The following is a 21,706-nucleotide window of genomic DNA, read 5'->3' on the forward strand; positions in this document are numbered from 1 at the left end:
CTATAATAAACGCCTATAATTTTTTCCGCCTTTTTAAATAAAAAAAACATTCAAAAATCGTCTTCTCATGAACCATAAGTACGAATGACACGAAATTTGCAGGGCAGGTCCAGGGGATATGCATGAACATAGTTTGAGAAAAGCTATGGGATTCCTCAAAATTGGGGAAATTATTAAGCAGTCAATTTTTTTAATTCAGAGAAATTCAATTTGCTGTAAAATCATGACACAGTGATAAATCCACTTGGAATTTGTCAGGACGGCTAGAAACATGATGGTAAACGTCTACCAAGTGCCATGGTGATATCTTGACTTGATATTTGAAGAAAATAAGGCCGTTTCAACTTTGACACACCTATCTTTGACACCAAAAGTGGCACTGATTGGCCCATAGGGGGCACTATAAAAGCACTGAAAGTACAAGGCTCAGCCCGGTGTCCCGCTTGTCCTAGAGATGTAACCCCTCATTAATTAACCCATAGACATATATACATAGACGCCACGCCGCATTGACTGCTTCGGCCCATTGCTGTAATACGTCAACGTCGCCTTCATATTGGACTAGGCAAGACTGGCCTGAAAACAAATAGAAGTAAACACGGGAGCATTTCTCAACCGATTTCAATGACTCATTTTTATATTCAAGGGTTTATGATCTATGTGGAGTCCAAAAAATAGTTTTATCTTCAGTTACTTAGAATCTCGATAGTTAGGCTATAATCGCTGCTAGACGCTCAAGAGAGGAGTGTGTATCAACGTTAGGTTTACGTGAACTGAATTACTTGGAAAATAATTCATTGTCATAAGGAATTGCCACAGTTAATTTTAACCTGGCAAGCTGGCTAGAAAGTAATAAATGCATTGCTAGCTAACTTGAGTAGGATTGTAAGAATTCAATCAAATCAATCAAATCTTCAATCAAATCAATCAAATTTTATTTGTATAGCATATTTTACAGCAGTTGTCACAATTAGCTTTACAGACAACCCTGGCTTAAACCCCCACAAGAGCAAGCCTAAGGCAACAGTGGCAAGGAAAAACTCCCTGTGGCAGATGGGAAGAAACCTTGGAAGGAACCAGGCTCAAGGGGGAAACCCATCCTCCTCTAGTCGGCTCAGGGTGCCAACTGGTGACCAACATGTCAGTCAGTTTTATAGGGTTTATGATGTGGCTCAGATGATGGGTGTGGCTGGGTGGCGGTGATGGGGAGCAGTAGGTGGCGACAGATGTGGGTAGGGTGGAGGCAATGACGAAAGAGGGACTGGACCACAGAGGTGGGGGAGACCAGACGACTCTCAAAGCACTCTCGAAGTTGGGGGCAAGGGCCCCGCCGGCAGCGTGGGGAAGAGGGTAGAAACGGCTATTAGGGAATTTGCAAAATAGCAGACAGTGTGTAAAGTGGAAGTAGTATGTATACCCCGCCAGGAGTAATATATGGTATATAACCTTGATTGTAAGGCTAGCTTTGCTTGTTAGCTACCTACCAATGTTTTCTTGCAAGTCATGTAATGATTTTGAACAAATTAAACTGAACATAACCACAATAATTTTAACCTGCCAAGCTGGCTAGAAAGTAATGAATGTATTATTAATTTTAGCTGAAATGTTTTTCATTAGAACAAGCTTGATTTCTTGCTTTTTGCTTACTAGCTAATGTGAGTAGGATTGCAAGCATCATTTATCATTTATAAAGGCTAGCTTTGCTTGTTAACAAGCTACCAATGTTTTCTTGCAACATTAAATATGTGTTTTGATTTATTATTTTAATACATAACATATTAAATGTCCAAATTGCCCCGAATAGTTTCAGGCTAACCATTTGCTTTCTAGCTATATTAAATTGTAACATTATTGTGGTTATGTTCAATTTAATTCAAAATCAAAACAAGACTTGCGAGAAAACATTGGTAGGTAGGTAACAAGCAAAGCTAGCCTTACAATCAAGGTTATTTGATGCTTACAATCCTACTCAAGTTAGCTAGCAAGCAGTGAAAAAAACAAGCATGTTCCAATGATAAACGTTTCAGAATCAGCATCTAAATGTTATAATGCATTTATTACTTTCTTGCCAGCTTGCCAAGTTAAAATTAACTGTGGAAATTCCTTATGACAATGAATTATTTTCCACCACGTAAGTAATTCAGTTCATGTACCTAACGTTGATATACACTCCTCTCTTGAGCGTCTAGCAGCCATTGTAGCCTATTAGAGATTCTAAGTAACTGGAGATAAAACTTATTATGTAATCCACGTAGATTACAAACCCTTGAATATAAAAACGACTCATTTAAATCGGTTGAGAAATGTAAACGTTATAGTGCTTTTTATCCAGAAAAACCGCAACTCCCCCGTTTACTTGTATTTGTTTTTAGGTATAGGTTTTTAGGTCTTGCCTAGTCCAATATGGCGACGACGTTGAGGTACGATCCTAAGCAAAGGCACATGTATATATGTCCACATGTACATGATGATACTTGTCTAACTGATAAAGTTTTCTTTTCTGCACTTCTGATTTGTCAAAACAACAGGACAACAGTTTCTACAATTACGATAGGTCAGGGGGGCGGGATTACTGTATTAAAGACGTGTGAGCAATGAAATCTCTCTCTTTCCTTGTGGTCAGCAGTGTGAAGCCCCCAGTGCAATTGTGTGCGTTTATTTTCCATTTGTACCGCCTAGCTACATCAGTAAGTGCTTGTAATAGTGCTGGTTTTAATAGAATAACGTTACATTCGTCCACGTCATTGTCAAAGTGGGTGTGTTGTTATCAGAGCGATTCTAGTGGAATCCGCATCAGTGAGCACCTGTTAAGTATTATCGGAGCTAGCTAGCTTGCTATTGCTACAGAGTGTTGCTTCAGCTTGCATTTAGCTTTATGGCAATTTAGCTCGCGCTAACATAATGCTAGCGCACATTCAGCACTGGGGACTGGAACCAGAGACTGTAAAATATGGAACCTGGACACTGGCCGTTTATCCAGATGGCGCTCTATGCTACCAGCAATAGCATAGTAGCACCTCTGGCACCGGGAAACCTGACAGCGCTCTGTGTGACCGGAAAAGCACGGAAGCACCTGTAGCAGCAAGGGAGAAAATCTGCATCGTTCACAGTAAGCACATTTCGATCAGGCCTGCAATGGGGGTTCTTTTATTCTTTATTATTGCCGGCTAGTTTGTTTTATCTTGTGTGTGGGCCCACAAAGTGTTTGCAATTGTATTGTATTGCATTTAAGGTGAACACTTGTAATTTCACTGCTGTCTTCTATTCTGGTAGCCATTCCTGTATGGATTATATCAATATTGATAGTATAACGTATTGACGCTAATAGAACATTATTATTGAAATATACTATGTTGTATACATATATTATTATAGTGTTTTAAATAATATTTGACAGCTTACTAGCTAAACTTGTTGAATTCAATTATTGTATGAATACATACTAAACTTTGAGCTAAAGAGTACCTACAACTTAAAGGTATATTGTGTTCAGTAACCTTACATTGAGTGAAAGATAGGGTTCACTTTATTTTTTGCATACTTACCTTAGGGGATAAAGAGTGTTTCTTTCATACTCGCCTCAAGTGGTTTGTTTCCACTTACCCTTGTTTTACTATTTAACTTAAAGGGTTGAAGATTAAAAAAATTATTCCAGTGACACATTTTTATTTTAGTAAATAAATTACATATTTTTGCTACATCTTTTTTGTTTATTTAAATAGATACATTGAATCTATCAAGGCTGCAGGTTTAATTCTGTTAACATCGGCCATCTTCTATCTTATGGTAGGGTCATATAATATTCACCTCGGTGATCAGAGTATATCCAGTGAAAAGGGGAAACACACTTAAGACATACTGAGTAATCTTAGGGTTAAAAGAACTCAGGCGCTGTATATCATGTCCAGGAGTACTGAGGCAGCGTTACAGAGCGGTGATACTTGGTCCAGATGTATATCTGGACTAATCAAACAATTCAGCCTTTACGATCAATTTTGTCCATTCCGTGGAACCCGGTCCATTGCTGCCATGCAGCTATATTTTATCTTTTTTTTTTATTACTTGGGCACCTCCTTTTTTTGTGGTATTTATACCTGGGACTTTGCTACCGACTACATTACTGGGACTCCGGTGTCACTGTAATCTCTAGACAACAAGCTAGACAAAAGCCTGCCGTCCCTGGGTGGGCTCGAACCACCAACCTTTCGGTTAACAGCCGAACGCGCTGTCCGATTGCGCCACAGAGACTGACGTGCGAGCGTGTCCCTAGGTGTCTTTTTTTTTTTTGAGTCGTGCCACTATCCTACGTGAGAACGTCAGGCACCAAGGCGGTGTCACTTCCAGGAAGTGGTGGTTTTCCCGATCGTCTGGGAGGGGCCCGGCTAGCTCAGTCGGTAGAGCATGCGACTCTTAATCTTAGGGTCGTGGGTTCGAGCCCCACGTTGGGCGTGGTGTTTTCCTCAAAAAACATTTCAGTAAATGAAGAAAAGGGGTTTTGAAAGAGCAGGTTCCCACAGGTCGTGCCTGCTGTTTGGCGCCGTGGCTTAGTTGGTCAAAGTGCCTGTCTATTAAACAGGAGATCCTGGGATCGAATCCCAGCGGTGCCTCCGCCTATGATTCCTTTGGTTTTTACCCCTCCCAAGCCTGACCGCCTCCTTCCTGGTACGCAAAGGGCAGAGGTAGGATTCTCCTCTAGGTCGTGTGCGAACAGTGGTCAGCCCGAGGCCAGGGCTGGCGACACGATCGTTCAGGACACGTGTGACTAAACATATGCTTTGGATACGTGTTTCATGATGCCATGCTTTTTTTCCCCATCTCATGCGAATGTTCCGAAACAGAGCTACAAAATGAGTTATCATTTTATGAGATTGGGTAAATATTTCCAGTGATATAACTTTGAAACTTCTGTTCTTTGCAAGAGACAGTTTTCAGTAAACTGGTGTCAAAGATTATATTGGGAATGTTGCCCTTTCTCATCATAAAATACACCCAGAAACCAAGAAGTATCGCATGAAATTGCTACATTTTGTAGTCCCCAACCCACTGCTGGCTAAAAATTCAATGAGATTAATTATGGTGGTGTTCAAAGCAAAAATTCATGAAAATACGAAAGACACACATCCCCCAGTTTAACCCCTGATTTAGGTAAATAAAAACTAATCAATTTTCATTCTTCCACTTGCCTAATTATTTTGGCATGACTCCCCCATCATCACATTACTTGATAACATTGACACCTGCTCTCCTTATTGATATATAGCCTAACAATAGTCCTTAAAGCAGGTCCCCTAATTTTGATAGCCTCCATCGACAGGTACTTACCTCTGGTATGTTAACTCTGCCCTAATTGCTTGCATGTGAATTCTTAGAGGACACTGTTGGAATCGTCGGATTACCATGATTATTGAATTGTTTGGACCTGTTTTCTATATTTGCTTAACACTCAGCGTGGGACCCTACCAGTGATAAAGACTTGGGTGAGATCAACCTTTTTTTGGCTTTTTTCATTTTTTGATGAAGATCAAACATTTTGGTCTGCAATGATTGGATTATATATTTTTTCGCCAATTACATTTTTCCTTCTGCATTCCTGTTGCTGGTCCTTTTTTTCTGGTGTTTATACCTGGGACTTTGCTACCGACTCCATTACTGGGACTCCAGTGTCACTGTGATCTCAAGATGACAAGCTAGACAAAAGCCTGCCGTCCCTGGGTGGGCTCGAACCACCAACCTTTCGGTTAACAGCCGAACGCGCTGTCCGATTGCGCCACAGAGACTGACGTGCGAGCGTGTCCCTAGGTGTCTTTTTTTTTTTTGAGTCGTGCCACTATCCTACGTGAGAACGTCAGGCACCAAGGCGGTGTCACTTCCAGGAAGTGGTGGTTCCCCAACATCTAGGAGGGGCCCGGCTAGCTCAGTCGGTAGAGCATGAGACTCTTAATCTCAGGGTCGTGGGTTCGAGCCCCACGTTGGGCGTGGTCTTTTCCTCAAAAAAGTTTTCAGTAAATGAATAAAAGGGATTTTGAAAGAGCAGGTTCCCGCAGGTCGTGCCTGCTGGTTGGCGCCGTGGCTTAGTTGGTCAAAGTGCCTGTCTAGTAAACAGGAGATCCTGGGTTCGAATCCCAGCGGTGCCTCCGTCTACGATTCCTTTGGTTTTTACCCCCCAAGCCTGACCGCCTCCTTCCTGGTACGCAAAGGGCAGAGATAGGATTCTCCTCTAGGTCGTGTGCGAACAGTGGTCAGCCCGAGGCCAGGGCTGGCGACACGATCGTTCAGGACACGTGTGACTAAACATATGCTTTGGATACGTGTTTCATGATGCCATGCTTTTTTTCCCCATCTCATGCGAATGTTCCGAAACAGAGCTACAAAATGAGTTATCATTTTATGAGATTGGGTAAATATTTCCAGTGATATAACTTTGAAACTTCTGTTCTTTGCAAGAGACAGTTTTCAGTAAACTGGTGTCAAAGATTATATTGGGAATGTTGCCCTTTCTCATCATAAAATACACCCAGAAACCAAGAAGTATCGCATGAAATTGCTACATTTTGTAGTCCCCAACCCACTGCTGGCTAAAAATTCAATGAGATTAATTATGGTGGTGTTCAAAGCAAAAATTCATGAAAATACGAAAGACACACATCCCCCAGTTTAACCCCTGATTTAGGTAAATAAAAACTAATCAATTTTCATTCTTCCACTTGCCTAATTATTTTGGCATGACTCCCCCATCATCACATTACTTGATAACATTGACACCTGCTCTCCTTATTGATATATAGCCTAACAATAGTCCTTAAAGCAGGTCCCCTTAATTTTGATAGCCTCCATCGACAGGTACTTACCTCTGGTATGTTAACTCTGCCCTAATTGCTTGCATGTGAATTCTTAGAGGACACTGTTGGAATCGTCGGATTACCATGATTATTGAATTGTTTGGACCTGTTTTCTATATTTGCTTAACACTCAGCGTGGGACCCTACCAGTGATAAGACTTGGGTGAGATCAACCTTTTTTTGGCTTTTTTCATTTTTGATGAAGATCAAACATTTTGGTCTGCAATGATTGGATATATTTTTTCGCCAATTACATTTTTCCTTCTGCATTCCTGTTGCTGGTCCTTTTTTTCTGGTGTTTATACCTGGGACTTTGCTACCGACTCCATTACTGGGACTCCAGTGTCACTGTGATCTCAAGATGACAAGCTAGACAAAAGCCTGCCGTCCTGGGTGGGCTCGAACCACCAACCTTTCGGTTAACAGCCGAACGCGCTGTCCGATTGCGCCACAGAGACTGACGTGCGAGCGTGTCCCTAGGTGTCTTTTTTTTTTTGAGTCGTGCCATATCCTACGTGAGAACGTCAGGCACCAAGGCGGTGTCACTTCCAGGAAGTGGTGGTTCCCCAACATCTAGGAGGGGCCCGGCTAGCTCAGTCGGTAGAGCATGAGACTCTTAATCTCAGGGTCGTGGGTTCGAGCCCCACGTTGGGCGTGGTCTTTTCCTCAAAAAAGTTTTCAGTAAATGAATAAAAGGGATTTTGAAAGAGCAGGTTCCCGCAGGTCATGCCTGCTGGTTGGCCCGTGGCTTAGTTGGTCAAAGTGCCTGTCTAGTAAACAGGAGATCCTGGGTTCGAATCCCAGCGGTGCCTCCGTCTACGATTCCTTTGGTTTTTACCCCCCAAGCCTGACCGCCTCCTTCCTGGTACGCAAAGGGCAGAGATAGGATTCTCCTCTAGGTCGTGTGCGAACAGTGGTCAGCCCGAGGCCAGGGCTGGCGACACGATCGTTCAGGACACGTGTGACTAAACATATGCTTTGGATACGTGTTTCATGATGCCATGCTTTTTTTCCCCATCTCATGCGAATGTTCCGAAACAGAGCTACAAAATGAGTTATCATTTTATGAGATTGGGTAAATATTTCCAGTGATATAACTTTGAAACTTCTGTTCTTTGCAAGAGACAGTTTTCAGTAAACTGGTGTCAAAGATTATATTGGGAATGTTGCCCTTTCTCATCATAAAATACACCCAGAAACCAAGAAGTATCGCATGAAATTGCTACATTTTGTAGTCCCCAACCCACTGCTGGCTAAAAATTCAATGAGATTAATTATGGTGGTGTTCAAAGCAAAAATTCATGAAAATACGAAAGACACACATCCCCCAGTTTAACCCCTGATTTAGGTAAATAAAAACTAATCAATTTTCATTCTTCCACTTGCCTAATTATTTTGGCATGACTCCCCCATCATCACATTACTTGATAACATTGACACCTGCTCTCCTTATTGATATATAGCCTAACAATAGTCCTTAAAGCAGGTCCCCTTAATTTTGATAGCCTCCATCGACAGGTACTTACCTCTGGTATGTTAACTCTGCCCTAATTGCTTGCATGTGAATTCTTAGAGGACACTGTTGGAATCGTCGGATTACCATGATTATTGAATTGTTTGGACCTGTTTTCTATATTTGCTTAACACTCAGCGTGGGACCCTACCAGTGATAAAGACTTGGGTGAGATCAACCTTTTTTTGGCTTTTTTCATTTTTTGATGAAGATCAAACATTTTGGTCTGCAATGATTGGATTATATATTTTTTTGCCAATTACATTTTTCCTTCTGCATTCCTGTTGCTGGTCCTTTTTTTTCTGGTGTTTATACCTGGGACTTTGCTACCGACTCCATTACTGGGACTCCAGTGTCACTGTGATCTCAAGATGACAAGCTAGACAAAAGCCTGCCGTCCCTGGGTGGGCTCGAACCACCAACCTTTCGGTTAACAGCCGAACGCGCTGTCCGATTGCGCCACAGAGACTGACGTGCGAGCGTGTCCCTAGGTGTCTTTTTTTTTTTTGAGTCGTGCCACTATCCTACGTGAGAACGTCAGGCACCAAGGCGGTGTCACTTCCAGGAAGTGGTGGTTCCCCAACATCTAGGAGGGGCCCGGCTAGCTCAGTCGGTAGAGCATGAGACTCTTAATCTCAGGGTCGTGGGTTCGAGCCCCACGTTGGGCGTGGTCTTTTCCTCAAAAAAGTTTGCAGTAAATGAATAAAAGGGATTTTGAAAGAGCAGGTTCCTGCAGGTCGTGCCTGCTGGTTGGCGCCGTGGCTTAGTTGGTCAAAGTGCCTGTCTAGTAAACAGGAGATCCTGGGTTCGAATCCCAGCGGTGCCTCCGTCTACGATTCCTTTGGTTTTTACCCCCCAAGCCTGACCGCCTCCTTCCTGGTACGCAAAGGGCAGAGATAGGATTCTCCTCTAGGTCGTGTGCGAACAGTGGTCAGCCCGAGGCCAGGGCTGGCGACACGATCGTTCAGGACACGTGTGACTAAACATATGCTTTGGATACGTGTTTCATGATGCCATGCTTTTTTTCCCCATCTCATGCGAATGTTCCGAAACAGAGCTACAAAATGAGTTATCATTTTATGAGATTGGGTAAATATTTCCAGTGATATAACTTTGAAACTTCTGTTCTTTGCAAGAGACAGTTTTCAGTAAACTGGTGTCAAAGATTATATTGGGAATGTTGCCCTTTCTCATCATAAAATACACCCAGAAACCAAGAAGTATCGCATGAAATTGCTACATTTTGTAGTCCCCAACCCACTGCTGGCTAAAAATTCAATGAGATTAATTATGGTGGTGTTCAAAGCAAAAATTCATGAAAATACGAAAGACACACATCCCCAGTTTAACCCTGATTTAGGTAAATAAAAACTAATCAATTTTCATTCTTCCACTTGCCTAATTATTTTGGCATGACTCCCCCATCATCACATTACTTGATAACATTGACACCTGCTCTCCTTATTGATATATAGCCTAACAATAGTCCTTAAAGCAGGTCCCCTTAATTTGATAGCCTCCATCGACAGGTACTTACCTCTGGTATGTTAACTCTGCCCTAATTGCTTGCATGTGAATTCTTAGAGGACACTGTTGGAATCGTCGGATTACCATGATTATTGAATTGTTTGGACCTGTTTTCTATATTTGCTTAACACTCAGCGTGGGACCCTACCAGTGATAAAGACTTGGGTGAGATCAACCTTTTTTGGCTTTTTTCATTTTTTGATGAAGATCAAACATTTTGGTCTGCAATGATTGGATTATATATTTTTTGCCAATTACATTTTTCCTTCTGCATTCCTGTTGCTGGTCCTTTTTTTCTGGTGTTTATACCTGGGACTTTGCTACCGACTCCATTACTGGGACTCCAGTGTCACTGTGATCTCAAGATGACAAGCTAGACAAAAGCCTGCCGTCCCTGGGTGGGCTCGAACCACCAACCTTTCGGTTAACAGCCGAACGCGCTGTCCGATTGCGCCACAGAGACTGACGTGCGAGCGTGTCCCTAGGTGTCTTTTTTTTTTTGAGTCGTGCCACTATCCTACGTGAGAACGTCAGGCACCAAGGCGGTGTCACTTCCAGGAAGTGGTGGTTCCCCAACATCTAGGAGGGCCGGCTAGCTCAGTCGGTAGAGCATGAGACTCTTAATCTCAGGGTCGTGGGTTCGAGCCCCACGTTGGGCGTGGTCTTTCCTCAAAAAGTTTGCAGTAAATGAATAAAAGGGATTTTGAAAGAGCAGGTTCCTGCAGGTCGTGCCTGCTGGTTGGCGCCGTGGCTTAGTTGGTCAAAGTGCCTGTCTAGTAAACAGGAGATCCTGGGTTCGAATCCCAGCGGTGCCTCGTCTACGATTCCTTTGGTTTTTACCCCCCAAGCCTGACCGCCTCCTTCCTGGTACGCAAAGGGCAGAGATAGGATTCTCCCCTAGGTCGTGTGCGAACAGTGGTCAGCCCGAGGCCAGGGTGGCGACACGATCGTTCAGGACACGTGTGACTAAACATATGCTTGGATACGTGTTTCATGATGCCATGCTTTTTTTCCCCATCTCAGCGAATGTTCCGAAACAGAGCTACAAAATGAGTTATCATTTTATGAGATTGGGTAAATATTTCCAGTGATATAACTTTGAAACTCTGTTCTTTGCAAGAGACAGTTTTCAGTAAACTGGTGTCAAAGATTATATTGGGAATGTTGCCCTTTCTCATCATAAAATACACCCAGAAACCAAGAAGTATCGCATGAAATTGCTACATTTTGTAGTCCCCAACCCACTGCTGGCTAAAATTCAATGAGAATTATTATGGTGGTGTTCAAAGCAAAATTCATGAAAATACGAAAGACACACATCCCCCAGTTTAACCCTGATTTAGGTAAATAAAAACTAATCAATTTCATTCTTCCACTTGCCTAATTATTTTGGCATGACTCCCCATCATCACATTACTTGATAACATTGACACCTGCTCTCCTTATTGATATATAGCCTAACAATAGTCCTTAAAGCAGGTCCCCTTAATTTTGATAGCCTCCATCGACAGGTACTTACCTCTGGTATGTTAACTCTGCCCTAATTGCTTGCATGTGAATTCTTAGAGGACACTGTTGGAATCGTCGGATTACCATGATTATTGAATTGTTTGGACCTGTTTTCTATATTTGCTTAACACTCAGCGTGGGACCCTACCAGTGATAAAGACTTGGGTGAGATCAACCTTTTTTTTGGCTTTTTTCATTTTTTGATGAAGATCAAACATTTTGGTCTGCAATGATTGGATTATATATTTTTTCGCCAATTACATTTTTCCTTCTGCATTCCTGTTGCTGGTCCTTTTTTTCTGGTGTTTATACCTGGGACTTTGCTACCGACTCCATTACTGGGACTCCAGTGTCACTGTGATCTCAAGATGACAAGCTAGACAAAAGCCTGCCGTCCCTGGGTGGGCTCGAACCACCAACCTTTCGGTTAACAGCCGAACGCGCTGTCCGATTGCGCCACAGAGACTGACGTGCGAGCGTGTCCCTAGGTGTCTTTTTTTTTTTTGAGTCGTGCCACTATCCTACGTGAGAACGTCAGGCACCAAGGCGGTGTCACTTCCAGGAAGTGGTGGTTCCCCAACATCTAGGAGGGGCCCGCTAGCTCAGTCGGTAGAGCATGAGACTCTTAATCTCAGGGTCGTGGGTTCGAGCCCCACGTTGGGCGTGGTCTTTTCCTCAAAAAAGTTTCAGTAAATGAATAAAAGGGATTTTGAAAGAGCAGGTTCCTGCAGGTCGTGCCTGCTGGTTGGCGCCGTGGCTTAGTTGGTCAAAGTGCCTGTCTAGTAAACAGGAGATCCTGGGTTCGAATCCCAGCGGCTGCCTCGTCTACGATTCCTTTGGTTTACCCCCAAGCCTGACCGCCTCCTTCCTGGTACGCAAAGGGCAGAGATAGGATTCTCCTCTAGGTCGTGTGCGAACAGTGGTCAGCCCGAGGCCAGGGCTGGCGACACGATCGTTCAGGACACGTGTGACTAAACATATGCTTTGGATACGTGTTTCATGATGCCATGCTTTTTTTCCCCATCTCATGCGAATGTTCCGAAACAGAGCTACAAAATGAGTTATCATTTTATGAGATTGGGTAAATATTTCCAGTGATATAACTTTGAAACTTCTGTTCTTTGCAAGAGACAGTTTTCAGTAAACTGGTGTCAAAGATTATATTGGGAATGTTGCCCTTTCTCATCATAAAATACACCCAGAAACCAAGAAGTATCGCATGAAATTGCTACATTTTGTAGTCCCCAACCCACTGCTGGCTAAAAATTCAATGAGATTAATTATGGTGGTGTTCAAAGCAAAAATTCATGAAAATACGAAAGACACACATCCCCCAGTTTAACCCCTGATTTAGGTAAATAAAAACTAATCAATTTTCATTCTTCCACTTGCCTAATTATTTTGGCATGACTCCCCCATCATCACATTACTTGATAACATTGACACCTGCTCTCCTTATTGATATATAGCCTAACAATAGTCCTTAAAGCAGGTCCCCTTAATTTTGATAGCCTCCATCGACAGGTACTTACCTCTGGTATGTTAACTCTGCCCTAATTGCTTGCATGTGAATTCTTAGAGGACACTGTTGGAATCGTCGGATTACCATGATTATTGAATTGTTTGGACCTGTTTTCTATATTTGCTTAACACTCAGCGTGGGACCCTACCAGTGATAAAGACTTGGGTGAGATCAACCTTTTTTTGGCTTTTTTCATTTTTTGATGAAGATCAAACATTTTGGTCTGCAATGATTGGATTATATATTTTTTCGCCAATTACATTTTTCCTTCTGCATTCCTGTTGCTGGTCCTTTTTTTCTGGTGTTTATACCTGGGACTTTGCTACCGACTCCATTACTGGGACTCCAGTGTCACTGTGATCTCAAGATGACAAGCTAGACAAAAGCCTGCCGTCCCTGGGTGGGCTCGAACCACCAACCTTTCGGTTAACAGCCGAACGCGCTGTCCGATTGCGCCACAGAGACTGACGTGCGAGCGTGTCCCTAGGTGTCTTTTTTTTTTTGAGTCGTGCCACTATCCTACGTGAGAACGTCAGGCACCAAGGCGGTGTCACTTCCAGGAAGTGGTGGTTCCCCAACATCTAGGAGGGGCCCGGCTAGCTCAGTCGGTAGAGCATGAGACTCTTAATCTCAGGGTCGTGGGTTCGAGCCCACGTTGGGCGTGGTCTTTTCCTCAAAAAAGTTTTCAGTAAATGAATAAAAGGGATTTTGAAAGAGCAGGTTCCCGCAGGTCGTGCCTGCTGGTTGGCGCCGTGGCTTAGTTGGTCAAAGTGCCTGTCTAGTAAACAGGAGATCCTGGGTTCGAATCCCAGCGGTGCCTCCGTCTAAGATTCCTTTGGTTTTACCCCCCAAGCCTGACCGCCTCCTTCCTGGTACGCAAAGGGCAGAGATAGGATTCTCCTCTAGGTCGTGTGCGAACAGTGGTCAGCCCGAGGCCAGGGCTGGCGACACGATCGTTCAGGACACGTGTGACTAAACATATGCTTTGGATACGTGTTTCATGATGCCATGCTTTTTTTCCCCATCTCATGCGAATGTTCCGAAACAGAGCTACAAAATGAGTTATCATTTTATGAGATTGGGTAAATATTTCCAGTGATATAACTTTGAAACTTCTGTTCTTTGCAAGAGACAGTTTTCAGTAAACTGGTGTCAAAGATTATATTGGGAATGTTGCCCTTTCTCATCATAAAATACACCCAGAAACCAAGAAGTATCGCATGAAATTGCTACATTTTGTAGTCCCCAACCCACTGCTGGCTAAAAATTCAATGAGATTAATTATGGTGGTGTTCAAAGCAAAAATTCATGAAAATACGAAAGACACACATCCCCCAGTTTAACCCCTGATTTAGGTAAATAAAAACTAATCAATTTTCATTCTTCCACTTGCCTAATTATTATGGCATGACTCCCCCATCATCACATTACTTGATAACATTGACACCTGCTCTCCTTATTGATATATAGCCTAACAATAGTCCTTAAAGCAGGTCCCCTTAATTTTGATAGCCTCCATCGACAGGTACTTACCTCTGGTATGTTAACTCTGCCCTAATTGCTTGCATGTGAATTCTTAGAGGACACTGTTGGAATCGTCGGATTACCATGATTATTGAATTGTTTGGACCTGTTTTCTATATTTGCTTAACACTCAGCGTGGGACCCTACCAGTGATAAAGACTTGGGTGAGATCAACCTTTTTTTGGCTTTTTTCATTTTTTGATGAAGATCAAACATTTTGGTCTGCAATGATTGGATTATATATTTTTTCGCCTATTACATTTTTCCTTCTGCATTCCTGTTGCTGGTCCTTTTTTTCTGGTGTTTATACCTGGGACTTTGCTACCGACTCCATTACTGGGACTCCAGTGTCACTGTGATCTCAAGATGACAAGCTAGACAAAAGCCTGCCGTCCCTGGGTGGGCTCGAACCACCAACCTTTCGGTTAACAGCCGAACGCACTGTCCGATCGCGCCACAGAGACTGACGTGCGAGCGTGTCCCTAGGTGTCTTTTTTTTTTTTGAGTCGTGCCACTATCCTACGTGAGAACGTCAGGCACCAAGGCGGTGTCACTTCCAGGAAGTGGTGGTTCCCCAACATCTAGGAGGGGCCCGGCTAGCTCAGTCGGTAGAGCATGAGACTCTTAATCTCAGGGTCGTGGGTTCGAGCCCCACGTTGGGCGTGGTCTTTTCCTCAAAAAAGTTTTCAGTAAATGAATAAAAGGGATTTTGAAAGAGCAGGTTCCCGCAGGTCGTGCCTGCTGGTTGGTGCCGTGGCTTAGTTGGTCAAAGTGCCTGTCTAGTAAACAGGTAGATCCTGGGTTCGCATCCCAGTGGTGCCACCGTCTACGATTCCTTTGGTTTTTACCCCCCAAGCCTGACCGCCTCCTTCCTGGTACGCAAAGGGCAGAGATAGGATTCTCCTCTAGGTCGTGTGCGAACAGTGGTCAGCCCGAGGCCAGGGCTGGCGACACGATCGTTCAGGACACGTGTGACTAAACATATGCTTTGGATACGTGTTTCATGATGCCATGCTTTTTTCCCCCATCTCATGCGAATGTTCCGAAACAGAGCTACAAAATGAGTTATCATTTTATGAGATTGGGTAAATATTTCCAGTGATATAACTTTGAAACTTCTGTTCTTTGCAAGAGACAGTTTTCAGTAAACTGGTGTCAAAGATTATATTGGGAATGTTGCCCTTTCTCATCATAAAATACACCCAGAAACCAAGAAGTATCGCATGAAATTGCTACATTTTGTAGTCCCCAACCCACTGCTGGCTAAAAATTCAATGAGATTAATTATGGTGGTGTTCAAAGCAAAAATTCATGAAAATACGAAAGACACACATCCCCCAGTTTAACCCCTGATTTAGGTAAATAAAAACTAATCAATTTTCATTCTTCCACTTGCCTAATTATTTTGGCATGACTCCCCCATCATCACATTACTTGATAACATTGACACCTGCTCTCCTTATTGATATATAGCCTAACAATAGTCCTTAAGCAGGTCCCCTTAATTTTGATAGCCTCCATCGACAGGTACTTACCTCTGGTATGTTAACTCTGCCCTAATTGCTTGCATGTGAATTCTTAGAGGACACTGTTGGAATCGTCGGATTACCATGATTATTGAATTGTTTGGACCTGTTTTCTATATTTGCTTAACACTCAGCGTGGGACCCTACCAGTGATAAAGACTTGGGTGAGATCAACCTTTTTTTGGCTTTTTTCATTTTTTGATGAAGATCAAACATTTTGGTCTGCAATGATTGGATTATATATTTTTTCGCCAATTACATTTTTCCTTCTGCATTCCTGTTGCTGGTCCTTTTTTTCTGGTGTTTATACCTGGGACTTTGCTACCGACTCCATTACTGGGACTCCAGTGTCACTGTGATCTCAAGATGACAAGCTAGACAAAAGCCTGCCGTCCCTGGGTGGGCTCGAACCACCAACCTTTCGGTTAACAGCCGAACGCGCTGTTCGATTGCGCCACAGAGACTGACGTGCGAGCGTGTCCCTAGGTGTCTTTTTTTTTTTTTGAGTCGTGCCACTATCCTACGTGAGAACGTCAGGCACCAAGGCGGTGTCACTTCCAGGAAGTGGTGGTTCCCCAACATCTAGGAGGGGCCCGGCTAGCTCAGTCGGTAGAGCATGAGACTCTTAATCTCAGGGTCGTGGGTTCGAGCCCCACGTTGGGCGTGGTCTTTTCCTCAAAAAAGTTTTCAGTAAATGAATAAAAGGGATTTTGAAAGAGCAGGTTCCCGCAGGTCGTGCCTACCGGTTGGCGCCGTGGCTTAGTTGGTCAAAGTGCCTGTCTCGTAAACAGGAGATCCTGGGTTCAAATCCCAGCGGTGCCACCGTCTACGATTCCTTTGGTTTTTACCCCCCAAGCCTGACCGTCTCCTTCCTGGTACGCAAAGGGCAGAGATAGGATTCTCCTCTAGGTCGTGTGCGAACAGTGGTCAGCCCGAGGCCAGGGCTGGCGACACGATCGTTCAGGACACGTGTGACTAAACATATGCTTTGGATACGTGTTTCATGATGCCATGCTTTTTTCCCCCATCTCATGCGAATGTTCCGAAACCGAGCTACAAAATGAGTTATCATTTTATGAGATTGGGTAAATATTTCCAGTGATATAACTTTGAAACTTCTGTTCTTTGCAAGAGACAGTTTTCAGTAAACTGGTGTTAACGATTATATTGGGAATGTTGCCCTTTCTCATCATAAAATACACCCAGAAACCAAGAAGTATCGCATGAAATTGCTACATTTTGTAGTCCCCAACCCACTGCTGGCTAAAAATTCAATGAGATTAATTATGGTGGTGTTCAAAGCAAAAATTCATGAAAATACGAAAGACACACATCCCCCAGTTTAACCCCTGATTTAGGTAAATAAAAACTAATCAATTTTCATTCTTCCACTTGCCTAATTATTATGGCATGACTCCCCATCATCACATTACTTGATAACATTGACACCTGCTCTCCTTATTGATATATAGCCTAACAATAGTCCTTAAAGCAGGTCCCCTTAATTTTGATAGCCTCCATCGACAGGTACTTACCTCTGGTATGTTAACTCTGCCCTAATTGCTTGCATGTGAATTCTTAGAGGACACTGTTGGAATCGTCAGATTACCATGATTATTGAATTGTTTGGACCTGTTTTCTATATTTGCTTAACACTCAGCGTGGGACCCTACCAGTGATAAAGACTTGGGTGAGATCAACCTTTTTTTGGCTTTTTTCATTTTTTGATGAAGATCAAACATTTTGGTCTGCAATGATTGGATTATATATTTTTTCGCCAATTACATTTTTCCTTCTGCATTCCTGTTGCTGGTCCTTTTTTTCTGGTGTTTATACCTGGGACTTTGCTACCGACTCCATTACTGGGACTCCAGTGTCACTGTGATCTCAAGATGACAAGCTAGACAAAAGCCTGCCGTCCCTGGGTGGGCTCGAACCACCAACCTTTCGGTTAACAGCCGAACGCGCTGTCCGATTGCACCACAGAGACTGACGTGTGAGCGTGTCCCTAGGTGTCTTTTTTTTTTTTGAGTCGTGCCACTATCCTACGTGAGAACGTCAGGCACCAAGGCGGTGTCACTTCCAGGATGTGGTGGTTTTCCCGATTATCTAGGAGGGGCCCAGCTAGCTCAGTCGGTAGAGCATGAGACTCTTAATCTCAGGGTCGTGGGTTCGAGCCCCACGTTGGGCGTGTTCTTTTCCTCAAAAAAAAAAAAAATGTTAATGAATAAAAGGGGTTTTGAAAGAGCAGGTTCCCGCAGGTCCATTACATTACATTACCGGCATTTGGCAGATGGTCTTATCCAGCGCGACGTATATCAAAGTGTATAACCATAACCAGGAACATGTGTGTCGAAAACTCAAAGGAGAAGTACCATTCCAAGTGCAGGGAACAACCGCATAGTTCAACTTGGACCCTGTAGGTTAAACTGATTAACACTAACACAAACAAGAACAGCAACAACAACATGCAGGCTTTTGTCTGCATTAAGTCACCTACAAAGCAGCTACCTAGTTACAACCCTAAGCTTACAGTCAATTTAGAGGTTTCAGGGAGGGAGGGAGGGATGGGGAGAGGTGAGTCTTCAGTTGTTTTTTGAAGTGGGTCAGTGTCGCAGCTGTTCTGACCTCCACGGGGAGGTCATTCCACCATCGTGTGGCCAGAACAGACAAGAGGGGGGTGCGAAGAGGGGGAGGTGCCAGGCGTCCTGAGGTAGTGGAACGGAGCGGTCAGGCCGGCATGTAGGTTTTGAAGTAGAGCCCGACCGATGCCGATCCCAATTTTGGAGAGTCCTAGCCCACCGAATACCGATGTTTTGATCGATATTTTGTCAAAAAGTTCAACATTTACAAATCAATTTGAAAAACTTTTATTTTATCAAAGTTTCTATATTTGAGGACATTTAACTTATAAGCAAACACATAAATAAAAATAAACACACAAATAACTTTTTGATAGATAAAAAAATGTAAAAGATGATATTAAATTAAATATATATACCATCTTCAAGTGGTGTGAATTCAAAATAACTCCACACGTTGCTTTTACTCCTTTCTTTTCTCGCCATCTATAAAAAAATTAATTTAAAAAAATCGGTTTTCCAGTTTCAAACGTATTTTTATGAATATTATTATTGTTGTTGTTGTTGTTAATTTGTTATTATTATTACTTAGTATCTATTCTCAGTAAATGAATTATATTTTCTTATTTTATTCCTACTACATGATCTCAAAGAGTAAGACTTTATCTAGAGAGCTTCCCTGTCCATAAGAATTTGGAGGTGAAAAAAACTACAATGCGCTGTGACGCGTGACTAGATGACACACATTCACTTGCAATAACGCATTAGCTATTGACATAGCCTCATTATTTCTTATTATTTATTCTCAGTAAGTTAAATGAATTATATTTTCTTATTTTATTCCTACTACATGATCTCAAAGAGTAAGACATTATTTAGCGGAGCTAATGAGTTAATCAAGTGTAATGTTAGATGAAACTCATTGACGTAACGTGAGGCTTGTCCATAAGGATTCAGTGGTGAAAAAAACTACAATGCACTTTCGTGCAGGTTAATCGCGCTAAGTGTTGGTTGATTCACTTCTCCAGCAGCAATCCTTCTCTCATGTTATCACAACAAAGGTAGATAACATGGCTTAAAATGATCCACGTTAGAAGTGTTTTGTCTGCGTTTTTACTGTCTGGTTAGCTTGCTATGATGACGCGTGACTAGATGACACACTCGCTTGCAATAACGTGTTGGCTATTGTCACAGCATCATATAGTAGCTAATATCATTATCTCAGATTAAAAAAACAAATGTGACGCATTCAATCACCATTTTATTTTGGCTGGTTATTTAGTTGAGAATACAGCAATGTCCTCTGGAAATGTAGATCCTACGCTGCTTATGTGCTCACTGCCACTATATAAAGGCTTGCTAGCCAGCTAGCTTGCTAAAGTGAACCAAATATGTTAGCTAGCTCGCTCGCTTTATAATGAGGATTGATAAACATAGTGGTCGTATAAACGCATTTAATTAAAAAAATATACATACCTTTATTGCGGCAATCCAATCTGTGCAGACACTCTTGCAGTGGGGAATATTAACTGCCGATCCCGATGTTGTCAAAAAAGTCAAATAATGGCCGATATATCGGCCAAACCGATATATCGCTCGGGCTCTAGTTTGAAGATCTTGTGGAGGTATGCTGGGGCTGATCCCTTGACTGCCTGGTATGCTAGGACCAATGTTTTAAATTTGATGCGAGTCATAACAGGCAGTCAGTGGAGGGTAGTGAGCAGGGGAGGGACGTGGGAGTGACTGGGGAGGTTGAAGACCAGATGAGCTGCAGCCTTCTGAATGAGTTGCAGGGGTCTGATGGCAGATGCCGGTAGTCCAGCCAGAAGAGAGTTGCAGTAGTCCAGGTGGGATAGTACCATTGCTTGGGTACTATCCCAGAGAGGGTCAGTTTTTTTACTTCGCTTACAAAAGAAAGATAATTGTTAAAGCCAAAGCCAGAACAGCCAGAATGTTATTGTAGCTAAATGACCCAAGCATCTGATTGCATGCATAATCAGGATGGAGGCTAAAAAATCGAGTAGACTGACTAAGATATTTTTTAAATCATTGTTTGTTTTTATGATGGATGGTTGCACTGCAGCTACCAGATCATCCACTTAAATATATGCTGAACTTGGTTTTGTTTTCTAAACTAAGGTTCAGATGGAAATTACTTTCGGAGCAAACCTTGGAGTATAAAATATGTAGAGACTGTGACGCCAATAGAAACCTATGGGGAGCACATCAGAAACAGTACAAATTTTTCACTCAACAGACATGCTCAGATGTGTCCTTGGTCCCATGCTTAAGTCACATGTACAACAAGGATATTGCAGAAATAAGTTAAAATAATTTTTAAAAATTAATATCTTTGTCTGTGTGGCAGGAAAACACATTTGACCTATTAATAATAATAATAATAATAATAATAATAATAATACATTTTTCCACCTCATCAATTTTCAGCTCAGCAACTGCCACTGGTATTTAGGCTACCTTTATCGAAGCATTTAGGCAATGTTTTAGTTAGTTTATTAGTCACCATCCGTTAATACTTCAAATAACAGAACAAAATATTGGTGAGACTGAACCTGATTTGTGCAGGGTTTTTAAATTTTTATTTAGAAGGGCTTAAATTTATTCAGCCTCCAATAGCTTAGTGTAAGCTATTATGATGATGAGACTTCAGTTTTTTTATGCTGTCCAGTAAGCAGATTGCTTATGTAGTACATTGTGCTGCCTATTTGAAAAAATGTGATCGTTGAACAGCTCGGGGCATACTTGACAGCATTACTGAGAAAACCTGATTGTAATCTGTTTTCAATAGCCTAATTCCCTCCACATAAGCTGTCCAAAATGGAGAGACAAATGCATTGCAGTTGAGTCTCTGCATTCACAAGTCGTGTTGTAGTAGCAGTCCCAGGCAGTTAAATGAGTGAATCCACGCTGCTCCGTAGATACGGTATCAGCATGGCATCGGTAGCAATATCAGAACCAAAAAATATGCTCAGGATGGGAGCATCTGTGGATCCCCCCCCCCCCCCCCCCCCCCCCCCCCACAGAATTAATTGCATAAGATGGTGCCCTGTGCAAAGATAGAAGCACAATACACATACACTCCTGCTGGGAGCAGATTCTAACTAAGGGTATAAAGTGACATCACTTCTATTAATATCAATTAA

General features: G+C 42.6%; 29 non-coding genes across 29 annotated transcripts; 19 read left to right on the forward strand and 10 right to left on the reverse strand.

The window, feature by feature from the left end:
- Positions 1-4,174: 4,174 nt before the first annotated feature.
- Positions 4,175-4,248, reverse strand: trnan-guu (transfer RNA asparagine (anticodon GUU)). The gene has a single exon. It is a non-coding gene; the product is annotated as a tRNA-Asn (tRNA).
- Positions 4,249-4,376: 128 nt separating this feature from the next.
- trnak-cuu (transfer RNA lysine (anticodon CUU)) lies at positions 4,377-4,449 on the forward strand. Its single transcript has one exon. It is a non-coding gene; the product is annotated as a tRNA-Lys (tRNA).
- Positions 4,450-4,533: 84 nt separating this feature from the next.
- trnan-auu (transfer RNA asparagine (anticodon AUU)) lies at positions 4,534-4,607 on the forward strand. The gene has a single exon. It is a non-coding gene; the product is annotated as a tRNA-Asn (tRNA).
- Positions 4,608-5,703: 1,096 nt separating this feature from the next.
- trnan-guu (transfer RNA asparagine (anticodon GUU)) lies at positions 5,704-5,777 on the reverse strand. The gene has a single exon. It is a non-coding gene; the product is annotated as a tRNA-Asn (tRNA).
- A 126-nt stretch (positions 5,778-5,903) lies between these two features.
- On the forward strand, positions 5,904-5,976 carry trnak-cuu (transfer RNA lysine (anticodon CUU)). The gene has a single exon. It is a non-coding gene; the product is annotated as a tRNA-Lys (tRNA).
- Positions 5,977-6,060: 84 nt separating this feature from the next.
- On the forward strand, positions 6,061-6,134 carry trnat-agu (transfer RNA threonine (anticodon AGU)). Its single transcript has one exon. It is a non-coding gene; the product is annotated as a tRNA-Thr (tRNA).
- Positions 6,135-7,223: 1,089 nt separating this feature from the next.
- trnan-guu (transfer RNA asparagine (anticodon GUU)) lies at positions 7,224-7,302 on the reverse strand. The gene has a single exon. It is a non-coding gene; the product is annotated as a tRNA-Asn (tRNA).
- A 119-nt stretch (positions 7,303-7,421) lies between these two features.
- On the forward strand, positions 7,422-7,494 carry trnak-cuu (transfer RNA lysine (anticodon CUU)). The gene has a single exon. It is a non-coding gene; the product is annotated as a tRNA-Lys (tRNA).
- Positions 7,495-7,578: 84 nt separating this feature from the next.
- trnat-agu (transfer RNA threonine (anticodon AGU)) lies at positions 7,579-7,651 on the forward strand. Its single transcript has one exon. It is a non-coding gene; the product is annotated as a tRNA-Thr (tRNA).
- A 1,096-nt stretch (positions 7,652-8,747) lies between these two features.
- Positions 8,748-8,821, reverse strand: trnan-guu (transfer RNA asparagine (anticodon GUU)). The gene has a single exon. It is a non-coding gene; the product is annotated as a tRNA-Asn (tRNA).
- Positions 8,822-8,947: 126 nt separating this feature from the next.
- Positions 8,948-9,020, forward strand: trnak-cuu (transfer RNA lysine (anticodon CUU)). Its single transcript has one exon. It is a non-coding gene; the product is annotated as a tRNA-Lys (tRNA).
- An 84-nt stretch (positions 9,021-9,104) lies between these two features.
- trnat-agu (transfer RNA threonine (anticodon AGU)) lies at positions 9,105-9,178 on the forward strand. The gene has a single exon. It is a non-coding gene; the product is annotated as a tRNA-Thr (tRNA).
- A 1,090-nt stretch (positions 9,179-10,268) lies between these two features.
- trnan-guu (transfer RNA asparagine (anticodon GUU)) lies at positions 10,269-10,342 on the reverse strand. The gene has a single exon. It is a non-coding gene; the product is annotated as a tRNA-Asn (tRNA).
- A 123-nt stretch (positions 10,343-10,465) lies between these two features.
- Positions 10,466-10,538, forward strand: trnak-cuu (transfer RNA lysine (anticodon CUU)). Its single transcript has one exon. It is a non-coding gene; the product is annotated as a tRNA-Lys (tRNA).
- An 82-nt stretch (positions 10,539-10,620) lies between these two features.
- On the forward strand, positions 10,621-10,694 carry trnat-agu (transfer RNA threonine (anticodon AGU)). Its single transcript has one exon. It is a non-coding gene; the product is annotated as a tRNA-Thr (tRNA).
- Positions 10,695-11,780: 1,086 nt separating this feature from the next.
- trnan-guu (transfer RNA asparagine (anticodon GUU)) lies at positions 11,781-11,854 on the reverse strand. Its single transcript has one exon. It is a non-coding gene; the product is annotated as a tRNA-Asn (tRNA).
- A 126-nt stretch (positions 11,855-11,980) lies between these two features.
- On the forward strand, positions 11,981-12,052 carry trnak-cuu (transfer RNA lysine (anticodon CUU)). The gene has a single exon. It is a non-coding gene; the product is annotated as a tRNA-Lys (tRNA).
- An 83-nt stretch (positions 12,053-12,135) lies between these two features.
- trnat-agu (transfer RNA threonine (anticodon AGU)) lies at positions 12,136-12,210 on the forward strand. Its single transcript has one exon. It is a non-coding gene; the product is annotated as a tRNA-Thr (tRNA).
- Positions 12,211-13,301: 1,091 nt separating this feature from the next.
- Positions 13,302-13,375, reverse strand: trnan-guu (transfer RNA asparagine (anticodon GUU)). The gene has a single exon. It is a non-coding gene; the product is annotated as a tRNA-Asn (tRNA).
- Positions 13,376-13,500: 125 nt separating this feature from the next.
- On the forward strand, positions 13,501-13,572 carry trnak-cuu (transfer RNA lysine (anticodon CUU)). Its single transcript has one exon. It is a non-coding gene; the product is annotated as a tRNA-Lys (tRNA).
- Positions 13,573-13,656: 84 nt separating this feature from the next.
- On the forward strand, positions 13,657-13,730 carry trnat-agu (transfer RNA threonine (anticodon AGU)). Its single transcript has one exon. It is a non-coding gene; the product is annotated as a tRNA-Thr (tRNA).
- Positions 13,731-14,824: 1,094 nt separating this feature from the next.
- On the reverse strand, positions 14,825-14,898 carry trnan-guu (transfer RNA asparagine (anticodon GUU)). The gene has a single exon. It is a non-coding gene; the product is annotated as a tRNA-Asn (tRNA).
- Positions 14,899-15,024: 126 nt separating this feature from the next.
- Positions 15,025-15,097, forward strand: trnak-cuu (transfer RNA lysine (anticodon CUU)). The gene has a single exon. It is a non-coding gene; the product is annotated as a tRNA-Lys (tRNA).
- An 84-nt stretch (positions 15,098-15,181) lies between these two features.
- On the forward strand, positions 15,182-15,256 carry trnat-agu (transfer RNA threonine (anticodon AGU)). The gene has a single exon. It is a non-coding gene; the product is annotated as a tRNA-Thr (tRNA).
- Positions 15,257-16,350: 1,094 nt separating this feature from the next.
- Positions 16,351-16,424, reverse strand: trnan-guu (transfer RNA asparagine (anticodon GUU)). Its single transcript has one exon. It is a non-coding gene; the product is annotated as a tRNA-Asn (tRNA).
- Positions 16,425-16,551: 127 nt separating this feature from the next.
- Positions 16,552-16,624, forward strand: trnak-cuu (transfer RNA lysine (anticodon CUU)). The gene has a single exon. It is a non-coding gene; the product is annotated as a tRNA-Lys (tRNA).
- Positions 16,625-16,708: 84 nt separating this feature from the next.
- Positions 16,709-16,782, forward strand: trnat-cgu (transfer RNA threonine (anticodon CGU)). The gene has a single exon. It is a non-coding gene; the product is annotated as a tRNA-Thr (tRNA).
- A 1,094-nt stretch (positions 16,783-17,876) lies between these two features.
- On the reverse strand, positions 17,877-17,950 carry trnan-guu (transfer RNA asparagine (anticodon GUU)). Its single transcript has one exon. It is a non-coding gene; the product is annotated as a tRNA-Asn (tRNA).
- Positions 17,951-18,078: 128 nt separating this feature from the next.
- On the forward strand, positions 18,079-18,151 carry trnak-cuu (transfer RNA lysine (anticodon CUU)). Its single transcript has one exon. It is a non-coding gene; the product is annotated as a tRNA-Lys (tRNA).
- The last annotated feature ends 3,555 nt before the right edge of the window (positions 18,152-21,706 follow it).

The sequence above is a fragment of the Anguilla rostrata genome, chromosome 13 (assembly GCF_018555375.3).
Source record: "Anguilla rostrata isolate EN2019 chromosome 13, ASM1855537v3, whole genome shotgun sequence".
Taxonomy (NCBI): Eukaryota; Metazoa; Chordata; class Actinopteri; order Anguilliformes; family Anguillidae; genus Anguilla; species Anguilla rostrata.